Source organism: Patiria miniata, unplaced genomic scaffold, assembly GCF_015706575.1.
Source record: "Patiria miniata isolate m_02_andy unplaced genomic scaffold, ASM1570657v1 HiC_scaffold_11, whole genome shotgun sequence".
NCBI lineage: Eukaryota > Metazoa > Echinodermata > Asteroidea > Valvatida > Asterinidae > Patiria > Patiria miniata.
The window spans coordinates 6849294-6862358 of NW_024037049.1; the positions used below are offsets into that span (position 1 = coordinate 6849294).

Consider the following 13065-nt stretch of genomic DNA (forward strand, 5'->3'; position numbering starts at 1 on the left):
AGGGCAAAACCTAATTTAAAAAATGAAGGTGATAAGCATGACTGGGGCAACCATCATGGCATAACACTCCTGTCAATTGCTGGGAAAAAAATCTTGGCAAAAGTTATTCTGAAACGTCTGCACGGAATTGCCAATGACGTGCTGCCTGAATCTCAGTGTGGCTTTAGACCAAACAGGGGCACAATTGACATGATCTTCACTCTTGGCAAGAAAAGGCCGTTGAGCAAAGAAGAGCACTGTTCATGTGTTTTGTTGACTTCTCTAAAGCCTTCAACAGTGTTAATCGCCTAGCATTTGTGGAAACTGTTGGAGAAATGCAGATGTCCAGCAAAACTCATCAACATCATCCGCAGCTTCCGTGACGGGATGAACGGTCAGGTTTCCAAAGCCAGTGCCACCTCAGAACTCTTCAAAATTGGCCACAGTTTGTAACAAGGCTGCGTCTTTGCCCAAACCCATTTCACACTCTTCCTTGCTGATGTCCTAGAGGTCAGCTCCAATGTCATCACAGATGGAGCATATCTGACGACCCGCTCTGATGGAAATCTCGTCAGCCTCTCCCACTTTAACACAAAGAAGACAGAGGTGTTGTATCAGCCTGCTCCAGGCACCGTTTATGTGGTGCAAAACATAGCCACCAACCATTGACAACTCAACGCTGTTGAACATTTCCGATACCTGGGCAGTATGATCTCCAACGACAATAGCACTGACAGGGAAATCTCACTGCACATTAATTGGTTCAAAACAGTTAACCTAACCAAAATGGATCACACAGACATGTACACCCACAGACACCCGGTCGTGAATATCTATACACCTGAGGACAATGCTTTGTGTTTCCCTTTGTCCCTGTAATATAACACTCTCCTGTAGACTGAGCACATAACCGTACAATCGAGGACGTTTTCAACAAAAGACCTAACGCTCGAGGACTGAAAGGATCTTTTGTTCTCCATTGGTGTGTATGTCCTCTATCGTAAAGCCACACAGACACAAAGAAGGAATACACTATCGCAATATCCCCCTTTCTGGCTTAAAAGCCAGGGGATTACCGTAATTTTCAGAATATAAGCCACGGCTTAGGGAGGAGATCAAAAGGATTTTTCCCGTTCCGACGCGAGCGCACGGGAGGAACGGGCCTATTGTTCCTAATCCCCCCAGGCGCCTGCGTTCGCCCGGGCCCCGTTCAGACCACGGGATCACGCCCATAATTGCCTAACAATAGCACAATGAAATGGTCACGCTGGGTGCCCACAGCACGGTAGTACAATAGACCTGTGCGTTGACGACGGTGGATAATGGCAACTGCTCAAATAATATCCGAAGAAACATCGGCCACACTGAAATTTACAAGGAGACTTTGGAAATGTTGCGTTAAAATAATGTTTGTTGTTTTCTCATCTCTTGCAGGCGATGTATAGTTGAAGATGGATAGTGATTTAACTTGTTAAAATGCTCAACAAATCGAGAAGAAGACGTCTCGGAAATTAGAGTTACATGTACATGTTTGATAGTTGTGTGTATTTGAAGGGAAATGTGCAACATTTTACAACAGTGGCGTCTGATGGAGTGACTGAAGGAAATATTCTTGAATAAACGATCCCAGCTGGACCCGCCAACCAACCCATGGACTAAATAATGTTGGGGGGGGGCACCACCTGGTTGATCTCAGGAAAGACGCACTGCTAAACTATGTCACCACAGCTGGCCACTGGTTATCTACTGTCAGATCAGCGAGGATGGCTACATTTATATACAATTGTAACAATCGTGAATCGGTAGTTGGCATTTTTTTTTCGTTGGATGTCTCATAACCAAAACCATTTTTTTTGGGTGTGGATATTGAAAATCATGAGCAGGTATACCAATAGCCCCAACAGTAACATTATCAACTACCCAACAAAGAAGTTAATAATACTTCACATTTGTTTGCATTATTTTGAGCCTTTATTATTGGGCCATCTAAAATATTGTTTAGACGTACATCCCCGTGAAGAAATTGCACCGTCCGACTTTACCTTCCCTGTAACTGAAAAAAAAACCTTCTTTAAATGTTCCACAAATTGAGAAGACTATGGAGGGTCTTCTCCTTTCTTTAAAAAAATACATTTCGTGAGTAGTTTTAAGAGATATATACGGGAATAAAGGGAGTGATTCCTTGATTGCGGGGGACGTATTAAGTCGTGTACCCTAAACACGACGGGTGGCGTCAGCACAGAGGTGACTCTCCGACCCTTAACTTTGCAAAGGAATCACAGTAAAATTTTGTGGAGGCTTCTTGACTTCTCAAAAACAGTGGACTTTCTAATCACAGCGTTGAAGATATAAAATTCAAGAATACAATTTCCTTTTACCAACAAGCTTGGAACAAAGGTTTAAAACAATTTCCAACATGTCCAATAACTTTTTCTCAGCAAACGAATTCTCCAAAAACCAATTCTAAGACAGCTAATGGATTTATCATTGAACTATGGGTTTTTAAGTGCCTTGTGCATATTAAAATTTTTTGCAAATAGCTATAGCAGATGCAGTTTCCAAACTGATAATCTATGATAAACTTAAATCACTTCTGCTTCCGATAACATGCCTTTCAAAATAACGTCGGCAGTATTGTTGGACAAATTATTTCACCAGTTCTATATTTGTTGTAGTAAAGCAAGGAATCGTTTATATTTTGTGCCTGGATTATTCTCATTTACGCCACAAAAATTATCAAAAGTGATTAAAACTTGCCTCACCTAATTAAAAATATATTTGAGGTGGGTCATTCCACTATTATGCTTAACGTACATCACGGCCGCTAGCGCCGCAAACATTCAGTCTGGTCGGCCGTACATCGCGCCGTACACACGGCGCAGTGTCAGTGACAGTGTACATTGCTGCACTGTGAACGGCCCATCCCACGTGGCCGAAAATTCTGCACTACTGCAGAAACACGCTGCGATGTTTCTCCACAGGTTTGAGTTTTGCAATCTCGTCATTTCAATGGAAAATACATAAACAGAAAATGAAGATCACGCTCTGTGAATTAATTTGCAGAAATTCTCTTTTTCCATCGATGTTTGTTTGGTATTTTTACTATTTTCACAAATTTCCCGAAAGCGGCAGCATTCCTGAGCTGTCGCTTTCACATACAAGGTTTCAAAATAGTCACATACAAGATTTCTGGCTACGCAACCGGCAGTCCCAGGCATCACAGGGGAGCCTCCTAGCAACAATATTTCTAAGCAACCAGGTTGGAATGTGATGGGCATGCAGCCATGCACCTGTGGCTCAGATAGCTAATCACTCCAGTTGCGCGTGGAAGGAAGTCATATTCATGAAAACAGACGGTCCGTGATGAAAGCAACCAATGGCATATTTATTTGCCGGGAACCGGCTCATTTCATTGGCTGAGATACTATCATCACTGTTTATCATCTAAGAATCTTCCAATTACTGGCGGCAAGTTCTCAAAGGCCTTAAAGTTCGGTGGCCTACAGCTGAACCCAAATATATATGCTTTGTAACGAACAAGAGTGGCATTGTATCAATTGGAACAATGCGGCTATCAATCATTCTCTGGAAAGGCTTTTCGGAGCTAAGATTTTATTTGGGCATTTTTTTTCTCAGAGACAGGGGAAAACTTTATGCGAAAAAATCATTTTGCTTTTAAAAAAATATTTAGAGAACCAGACGTAAATCTCTCTCTGAGGCCTGGACAATTTAAAAAGGGGACGACGATTTGATTAAATGATGAGTTTCGTTACTCATCATTTAATCAAATGAGTAAATGAGTAACGAAATGAGTAAATGAGTAACGAAATGAGTAAATGGGTAACGAAATGAGTAAATGAGTAACCAAATGAGTAAATGAGTAACCAAATGAGTAACGAAATGAGTAACCAAATGAGTAGCAAATGAGTGAATGAGTAATCAAATGAGTAACGAAATGAGTAACCAAATGAGTAGCAAATGAGTGAATGAGTAGCAAATAAGTAGCAAATGAGTGAATGAGTAGCAAATGAGTGAATGAGTAACGAAATGAGTAATTGAGTAACGAAATGAGTAAATGAGTAACGAATTGAGTAACCAAATAAGTAGATATATATTAAATGATTTCATCCGTTCCTTACCATTCGGAGATTAACCTTCAAAGCTTCAACATGAATACTATTTCTGCAGTCAAACCCTATGCTTGTCACCAGTGTGACAAACGCTTTGGACCGAGATATAACCTCTTGAGACATACCGCAAATGCACATGCTGAAGATGAATCCGACATAGACGAAGTTGAGGTGGATAATTCTGAACCTGAATTTAAAAGCAGTAGATTTGAAGATCCGGAAATGGAAAACTATGAAACTGAATCTACGTATGATGAAGACGAAGATCTTGAGGAAAATGATTCCGAATCCGTCACGGAGGTGGAAGATGACGAATCATCTGATGAAGATGAGTCTAGTTCTGATTTGGAAGACAATGCAGCCTATTTAGACTGGTTGGGAGAGGCAAAAGAAGCGATTGATGAGATGTGGAGTGAAAAACATGAAAAGTACATCAACGAGGGCATGAGTGAAGATCAGGCCACGGAAAAGGCCAACAGGAAGACCTTGTGGGCAGTCAAGCGAATCTTTTTCAACAAATACAAAGATTTTTTTGTCAAGTTACATACATCTGAAAGATAATGATACTCATCAAGAAATTGTGGACGAGATCGAAGACAGAGTCAATCATTCCGGTATTCTACTGCCCACGGCTGTCAGCCGGGTCATATCTAAACACCAGGCCAAATTTGACGGCCTGTTCCATCAAGATGAAGATGACGTTAACGAGGAAGACAGTGACGATTAAAGACTAGTCAACGTTACATTTAGATCACTGATGATTTAATTGCAAAGAATACATTTAAAAACAAATTTAAAAAAAACACGAGTGTTCCATTGAGAAATGACGTCAATAAAGCAATAATGTTATCATGTATACACTTTCTGCAGTTGTATTTTTCTTTGTTGGTGTTGTCTTACAGTTAAACAATCGGGAAAGCCCTACTGTCAAGCAGTCATATAATTAGTGTTTGGACACGCCCTGTCAATAATCCCCAAAATATTTACGGTCTTTAATGCTTCATGTATGGCTTTATCACGCATTGTGTCCAACTTTGGGGCATTGTGTCCAACTTTGGGGCTTTGTTGGGGGTAAAAAAAGTTAGTTGCCTTATGACACTCTAAATCTTCAATATAAAATAGAAGTACATACTATTGCTTTAACACAAAAAGACCTAGTTATATATATATCCTTGATTTTGTAAACAAGTCCGGCACGGTGGTACAACTAGGGTTCGGTGCATTCCTGTACGGACAACGGTAAAGGGGTATTAAGGCTTGAAATCATGTTTAGTCAGTCAACTTCATTGACTTCTTTCACGTACAGATTTTTGAAGCTCCCGCACATGCCGTGCGCTGCCAATTAAGTCCCATTGTCCAATAAAGGGAGCCTGTGGTCACTACTGTTGCGTAACTCCTGGCACGCGATATTTAGAACGCTCAATAATCCATCCCCCGTTGTACATGCAGGTAGGTTAAGTCGGTGCCAAAGATAATCGATATAATGAACACGTCTTTAAAGCATTACGTCTTTATGGATTAGAGAAACAGCGCTATCTGATTGGACGGTGTAAATATACAATGTGTAGGATGCAGTCAGTCACTCAATACTAAATTAAAAAATTACAATCTATACCTGAATTCATGTCCGGGGTAACAATAAACGTCTGAAGATGTATTTGATTATTTTTCTTCTTGTCAATTTTCGGGACGTCTTTAATCTTTAGTGGAATATACATTCCATATTGCTAATTTTACCGGTAAATGCCATCTATTAAAAAAGACTAATGTTTATTATGTTGACACGACAATTGAGTCTGCATAAGTGACTGTAAACGTCTGTGCGCAACGTCTCAGTATAGGCCTACACGTACGGTGGTCTACTGCGGAACCGCTGAAAACGCGGTTGTATAACAAATCGTATAATTTTGTGAACCGGTCCCAATGTGTTGCGAACGCAAAATAACTTGTTACACTGTTATAATAGGAGGACCTTGTAATCGTGAACCGAAAAACATTGACTCCATGGATACATATCGAATGCATACTGTGAGCGAGCTCTTCAAGTCGATGACCCAATGTATGCATTGTAAGCGCCCTCTATAAACTACGGATCGCGGTTCCAACTACATGCGTATTCACAAAGCTCTCCTCGAAAACAATTGTCCACAGTGACCGCATGAAATCAAACCAGGTACCGTTACAAAAATGTCATCCTTAAAAACATCAATGAATTACATTTAAACGTATAGTATACACTTTATACAGTGATATCTTTTATGCTTTGCCTAATGAGCTGTTCCCAATTTAGCTATTGTTTTCGTTAAAGTTTTTTTTTTTCCTTTTTTTTTTTTTTTTTTTTAGCTGTTGACAATTTCAATTGGGAACAGCTCTTGTTTTCGTTAAAGTTTTTTTTTTTCCTTTTTTTGGCTTTTTCGCAATTCTTGCGAAAAAGCCTTTCTTTTTGTTCTGATTTTTGGCTTTTCCGCATTGTTGCGGAAAAGCCTTTCTTTTTGTTCTGATTTGTGGCTTTTCCGCAAAAATGCGGAAAAGCCTTTCTTTTTGTTCTGATTTTTTTTCTTTCTTCTTCTTCTTTTTCTTCTTCTTTTTTTTTTCCCAAAACCCCAAAGACTTTGTACACGTTTATTCTACACACCACTTTTGCCCTTAAACTTTGTTGCATATCGTTCAAAGTTTGCATAGACATAGTCCATACAGCATAGATGTGTGCGGACGAGCGACGTCATGATGACGTCATCATGGGTCACGTGACGTCATCATTAATATGCATATTACAAAGTCCTATATCTACAGAACTGTCAGTCCGATTGAGTTGAAACTTGGTATGTAGGTGGATCGGGATGTGTTATAGACGAAAATTGAGGTGACGTCATCATGACGTCATCGTGTGATTTTATATAGATTTTTGAAGTTTTGGACCTTTAAGCCATATATCACTAACGCAATGTGATAAATTCAAAATTCTTTTTGTATTAGGTTCGCTGGGCATTAGATAAATGCACAAAATTTAGAAAAATGTGTGACGTCATAATGACGTCAGCAAAAATGCGTTTTTTCGAAAAACATATAAGGGAATGTCCGATCGTCTTGAAACTTGGTGGGTGGGTAGATAATAACACTAGTACACAAAATCTTGAATGACGTCACGATGACGTCATCGGTCGATTTTTAAAGATTTTTTTAATATTGCCAATTTTATTCTGCTTACAAAATTCAACACTTTTATTAATCTGATTTTTTCCAAACTTGGTACAGACTAAAACCACAATAAAATAATGAGCACTGCCAAGTATTGTTACGATGACGTCATCATTAGACATGTGACGTCATTGTTAACTTGTATATTTTAAGCCCCTATATCTCATGAACAGTACATCCGATTGGGTTGAAACTTGGTATGGGGGTAGGCCGGGATGTGTTACAAATAAATATTGAGGTGACGTCACCATGACGTCATCGTGTGATTTTATATAGATTTTTGAAGTTTTGGACCTTTAAGCCATATATCACGAACCCAATATGTTACATTTAAAATTCTTTTTGTATTAGGTTTGTTAGGCAATAGGTATATGTCCAAAATTTTGAAAAATGTGTGACGTCATGATGACGTCATCAAACATGCGCTTTTTTGAAACACATATAAGATAATGTCCGATCGTCACGAAACTTGGTGGGTGGGTAGATAATAACACTAGTACACAATATCTTAAATGACGTCAAGATGACGTCATCAGTAGATTTGTTTACGATTTTTTAATATTGCCAATTTATTCTGCTTACAAAATTTAACACTTTCATTAATCCGATTGTTTTCAAACTTTGTACAGACTAAAACCGCAATAAAATAATGAGCACTGCCGAATATTGTTACAATGACGTATCCATTAGACATGTGACGTCATCGTTTGTATATTTTAAGCCCCTATATCTCATCAACAGTGATTTAGATTGGGTTGAAACTTGGTATGGGGGCAGGCCGGGATGTGTTACAAATAAATATTGAGCTGACGTCATAATGACGTCATCTTGTGATTATATATATATTTTATATATGACAAATGCAATATGCCAAAATCAAATTTCCATTTGAATGAGGTTTGTTAGACAAAACGTAAATGCACACAGTTTTGCACAAAACAGAAAAAACATGACCTCAAAAAAAAAACGTAATGCGGAAAAGCCCTATGTTCTGTTGCAAACAGACATAGACCTCTAGTTTTTCTTTCTTCTTCTTCTTCTTCTTCTTCTTTTTTTCCCAAAACCCCATAGACTTTGTACACGTTTATTTTACACGCCACTTTTGGCATTAATCTTTGTCATACATCATTCAAAGTTAGCATAAGCATAGCCCCTATAGCAAAGATGTGTCCCGAAGATTGACGTCATGGTGACGTCATCGACTAATTTATTATAGATTTTTGAATATTTAATTTTTCCCATAGACTTTGTACACAGAAATTAAAAAATAATTGTCGATTTTCAAAGGGCATTTTTGACTCTTTGCCAGTCATTCATTTACACCAATCTTTGTCCAAGCAAAGACCCTAATTCAAACAACATTGTGGAATGATGACGTCATGATGACGTCATCCGGTGTTTATTTATAGGCAATTAAATTGTGACACTTTTAATATTTAAAAATGCATAAGAAATGAACCGTACACGTCCGCAGCATTCTGTTGTCGGCAAATGGTAGAGCAGGTTAAGGTCTTTATTTCATTCAGTGTGCGTGCAATCACGTGACCCTTGCTTCCGGTCGAAAAAGGCCCAAACCGGAAGTGGCTTATTATTTGAAAATGGTAATAGAAATGAACTTGCTTTTAACGGTGTTAGTCTCTTGGCCGATAGAATTCTTCAAATCATCTACCGATGACGTCATGCAATCTTCGAGCGCCCTCTAGCGACAGGTTGAAAATTAGCAAAAATGTAGTTTGAATAGATGTCTGTGGCGAAGTTTGTCGTAATCGCCTAAATATTGGTGTATATAATGACCTTGACCCACTTAAGACGTGTGCGAAGTTTTAGGCAAATGACGTTAACAGACCGGAAGTTATAATAAAAAGACCCTTTTTCAGTTGAAAATTCCTGAAAAATCAACCATGGCAGTTTTTATATTAGATTTTACTTTAATTGTCGATTGAAGGTTAGGTCTAAAACATTTCAAAGTTTCGAGGCGATAAGCGAACTCGAACATACCCTGCGCACGCTTAAAACTTCACGTTGACAATACTTCTGCTTCAAAACATGCACAGGACAGGATGTCCACAATGTACATGTACATGTACATGTACATGTACATGTACATGCACGTACGTTGTACATAGGCACATACATCGTATGTCAGTCAGCCTGCAGCGCACGTGTTGCTGAGGTCAAATCCTGTCCACAGTGACCGTTTTAGCCGATTTTCGGCTAACTTTGACAGATTTTATGTTCATGCATGCACATAGACAGGGACGTATTATAGCACTCTTGGCATTAATCTTTGTCAGACATCATTGAAAGTTGGCATAAGCATAGTCCCTATAGCCAAGACGTGTCCCGAAGAGTGACGTCATGGTGACGTCATCAAGTGATTTATTATGGATTTATGAATAATTAATTTTTCTCATAGACTTTGTACCCAGCTTTCTCCACAAGTCTTTCCCTATACAACATTGATATATCTTACTGAGTAGTTCTGAACTTCGGCTGAGAATTACTATGAGAAGGAAAAAGAAATCGTATTTTTTTACGTCTGTCATTTGATTGAAAATATTCCCAAGAGTTAGAATAGCAAGTAATATTTTATAAAAATGTTTCAGTTTAAAGGAAAATCACTAATTTAAAGGTGCAGTTTCTCTGCTGTGGGATTTTTAACCTATTGACTTTGTACACGTTTTCAAGCCACCATTTTCATAACTTGGCGATCTGGAATCGTCATCAAAGTTACAGCCAAGAAAGACCCTCATACAAAAAGTTCTGCCTAGACTATGACGTCACGATGACGTCATCACCTAATTTTTTATTGAATTTTGAAAATTTACGTACATATTGTGAAGTCTTATATCTACAGAAATGTAAGTCCGATTGGGTTGAAACTTGGTATGTGGCTATACCAGGATGTGTTATAGATTAAAAATGAGGTGACGTCATGATGACGTCATCCTGAGATTTTATATGAATATTTATTTGTTTGGACCTTTTAGCCATATCTCCCGAACGCAACATGCAAAATGCAAAATTCTTTTGACAGATTTTATGTTCATGAATATTCAGGGCATATTATTGATTAAAAAAAATCATAATGCGGAAAAGCCCTATGTTCTGTTGCAAACAGACATAGACCTCTAGTTTTTGGCTTTTCCGCATTGTTGCGGAAAAGCCTTTCTTTTTGTTCTGATTTTTTTTCTTTCTTCTTCTTCTTCTTCTTCTTCTTCTTCCTCTTCTTCTTTTTTTCCCAAAACCCCATAGACTTTGTACACGTTTATTCTACACGCCACTTTTGCCCTTAAACTTTGTTGCATATCGTTCAAAGTTTGCATAGACATAGTCCATACAGCATAGATGTGTGCGGACGAGCGACGTCATGATGACGTCATCATGGGTCACGTGACGTCATCATGCATGTGCATATTACAAAGTCCTATATCTACAGAACTGTCAGTCCGATTGGGTTGAAACTCGGTATGTAGGTAGACCGGGATGTGTTATAGACGAAAATTGAGGTGACGTCATCATGACGTCATCGTGTGATTTTATATAGATTTCTGAAGTTTTGGACCTTTAAGCCATATCTCACTAACGCAATATGATAAATTCAAAATTCTTTTTGTATTAGGTTCGCTGGGCAATAGATATATGCACAAAATTTGGAAAAATGTGTGACGTCATAATGACGTCAGCAAAAATGCGTTTTTTCGAAACACATATTAGGGAATGTCCGATCGTCTTGAAACTTGGTGGGTGGGTAGATAATAACACTAGTACACAAAATCTTGAATGACGTCACGATGACGTCATCGGTCGATTTTTAAAGATTTTTTTAATATTGCCAATTTTATTCTGCTTACAAAATTTAACACTTTTATTAATCCGATTTTTTTCAAACTTGGTACAGACTAGAACAACAATAAAATAATGAGCACTGCCAAGTATTGTTACGATGACGTCATCATTAGACATGTGACGTCATTGTTAACTTGTATATTTTAAGCCCCTATATCTCATGAACAGTACGTCAGATTGGGTTGAAACTTGGTATGGGGGTAGGCCGGGATGTGTTACAAATAAATATTGAGGTGACGTCATCATGACGTCATCGTGTGATTTTATATAGATTTTTGAAGTTTTGGACCTTTAAGCCATATATCACGAACCCAATATGCTAAATTTAAAATTCTTTTTGTATTAGGTTCGTTAGGCAATAGGTATATGTACAAAATTTTGAAAAATGTGTGACGTCATGATGACGTCATCAAACTTGCGCTTTTTTGAAACACATATAAGATAATGTCCGATCGTCATGATACTTGTTGGGTGGGTAGATAATAACACTAGTACATAACATCTTAAATGACGTCACGATGACGTCATCAGTAGATTTTTTTACGATTTTTTTCAATATTGCCAATTTTATTTCTCTTACAAAGTTTAACACTTTCATTAATCCGATTTTTTTCAAACTTGGTACAGACTAAAACCACAATAAAATAATGAGCACTGCCAAGTATTGTTACAATGACGTCATCATTAGACATGTGACGTCATCGTTTGTATATTTTAAGCCCCTATATCTCATCAACAGTAATTTAGATTGAGTTGAAACTTGGTATGGGGGCAGGCCGGGATGTGTTACAAATAAATAATGAGCTGACGTCATCATGACGTCATCTTATGATTATATATATATATTATATATGACTTTTGCCGTATCTCACAAACGCAATATACCAAAATCAAATTTCCTTTTGAATGAGGTATGTTAGACAAAACGTAAATGTACACAGTTTTGCACAAAACAGAAAAACATCACCTCAATTAAAAAAAAAACATAATGCGGAAAAGCCCTATGTTCTGTTGCAAACAGACATAGACCTCTAGTTCTTTCTTCCTCTTCCTCTTCTTCTTCCTCTTCTTCTTCCACTTCTTTTTTGCACAAAATCCCATAGACTTTGTACACGTTTTTTCTACACGCCACTTTTGGCCTTAAAACAATTCCGATTTTCTTCAAACCTGGCACATACTTAGAACATCACCTGCAGATGTGTGCCGAATCATTACGTCATGGTGACGTCATCACGCGATTTATTATGGAATTTTGAATATATAATTTTTCCCATAGACTTTGTACACAGAAATTCAAAAAAAAATGTCGATTTTCAAAGGGCATTTTCGGCTCTTTGCCAGTAATTCATTTACACCACTCTTTGTCCAAGCAAAGACCCTAATTCAAACAACATTGTGTAATGATGCCGTCATGATGACGTCATCCGGTGTTTATTTATAGGCAATTGAATAGTGACACTTTTAATATTTAAAAATGCATAAGAAATCAACCGTACGCGTCCGCAGCATTCTGTTACCGGCAAGTGGTAGAGTAGGTTGAGATCTTTATTTCATTCAGTGTGCGTGCAATCACGTGACCCTTGCTTCCGGTCGAAAAAGGCCCAAACCGGAAGTGGCTTATTATTTGAAAGTGGTAATAGATATGAACTTGCTTTTAACGGTTTTAGTCTCTTGGCCGATAGTATTCTTCAAATCATCTACCGATGACGTCATGCAATCTTCGAGCGCCCTCTAGCGACAGGTTGAAAATTTAAAAAAATGTATTTTGAATAGATGTCTGTGGCGAAGTTTGTCGGAATCGCCTAAATATTGGTGTACATGATGACCTTGACCCACTTAAGACGTGTGCGAAGTTTAAGGGTTTTTTTTTACCGGAAGTGGTCATTTTAGGCCCCTATATCATATTTCA

General features: G+C 38.1%; 1 protein-coding gene across 1 annotated transcript in view; it reads right to left on the reverse strand.

Moving 5' to 3' along the window:
* The window catches only part of LOC119743378 (sorting nexin-6-like), a gene marked incomplete at its 3' end in the record, with an annotated part of 177042 nt that overhangs the window by 60083 nt on the left and 103894 nt on the right, over positions 1 to 13065 (reverse strand).